The following is a 1526-nucleotide window of genomic DNA, read 5'->3' as shown; positions in this document are numbered from 1 at the left end:
TGTAAGTTCAACTGATTCATGGCGGTTGTCCTTTTGAGGGGCAAAGTAGACATGATGGTAGAAGTGCGAAAATGTATCTCCATCTCTTTAGATCAGAGTTTCTCAACCGGTGGCAAACTCTCAGGGCGCAATCCTAACCCCTAATGTCAGTACTTTCCAGCACTGGCATAGCAGTGCCAATGGGACATGTGCTACATCCTGCAGTTGGGGGGCACTCACGGAGGCCTCCTCAAAGTAAGGGAATGTTTGTTCCCTTACCTCAGAGCTGCATTGCCCTTAAGCCAGTGCTGGAAAGCACTGAAATAAGGGGTTAGGATTGTGCCCTCAAGGAGTTTGGGAACCAGGGTAACTGCCTGCAGAGGAGAGCAAAGACAGCAACATGATTGCCACCATCACTCTGCTGTTGGGGTTGGGGAACAGGTTTTCTAAACTTACTTGGGGGTTGCTATGGCTCTCCTTTTTTCAGTACTTTGGAGGCACAGGGAGGGCTGCAGAGGAGGTTACAGGCTCCCCAGACCCTCCAGAGAGCCATGGCGACCCTCAGGTAAGTTTAGAAAACTGCTTCCCCCCTATGGCAGTAGCAAAATTGTGATAATCATGTTGCTGCCTTTGCTCTCTCCCTGCCCCTTAAGGGGGCAACGACAGAACTTCCCTGCCTGGACATCTCAATGCCCCAGTCTGGGAACCTCTGACCTAGGCATATTTGCCTACTTGTGGGTAAATGCACATATGCCATTCTGTTTTGGTTTCCATAGGGCTCAATAAGGAGACATAAGGAAAATTCCTTGTCAGCTATCAGCTTGTCAGTTTCTTGACCCACCAAAAATCAGGCCGCGATCCACTGGTGGGTTCTGACCCACAGTTTGGGATCCACTGGTCTACTGTGTTTGCTATGTAGAGGAAGCATTCTACATGTCACTGCAAGCGGAAAACCAATGACTGGCTGGTGCCACAAAGAGGCAGTCAAGAAGTGCCCATCCTAATTCAACCTCCAGGCAGAATGCCTTTGTGGACTTGTGACATGTCATCTGCTATTCACAGTGTGCAGCTGAGACAACAGGTACATGACATGTGAACGAAGGCACCCTCTTCACAAGAGTCTTCAAAGAACAGAACAGCCTTTCAGCACAATGGCACATAGATAATAAAGCTCGCACTTCTTTTTGCCAAGTCTGCTTTGGGTATTGCATTGCCATCCATATTGGGTTGTGAGTCAATTAATTTAGCCCTCCATGCATGCCAGCTGGGGCCACTGAAGCAAAAAGTATGTTACTCAACTAATGAGCATTTTGTTTTATGGGTTTCTATGGCTTGCTCTCTCCTAAACCAGCCCTAATTGCCTACGATTCTTCTTGCACTTTAATCATTAGAATAATTATTATACATTATGCTAATTTATGTTCCTTTTATCTCTTGTAAGATCAAACTGCAACCCCAAGAGGACTTTTCCAGTTCATTTTAAAACCCTGAAATTAAGACTAGCTTTAAACCAATGTAATAATAAAATCACCATCCACCCTTTCTTT

The sequence above is a fragment of the Tiliqua scincoides genome, chromosome 6, assembly GCF_035046505.1.
Source record: "Tiliqua scincoides isolate rTilSci1 chromosome 6, rTilSci1.hap2, whole genome shotgun sequence".
NCBI lineage: Eukaryota > Metazoa > Chordata > Lepidosauria > Squamata > Scincidae > Tiliqua > Tiliqua scincoides.
The sequence above is the reverse complement of the archived record's forward strand: the minus strand, read 5'-3'. Positions refer to the sequence as shown.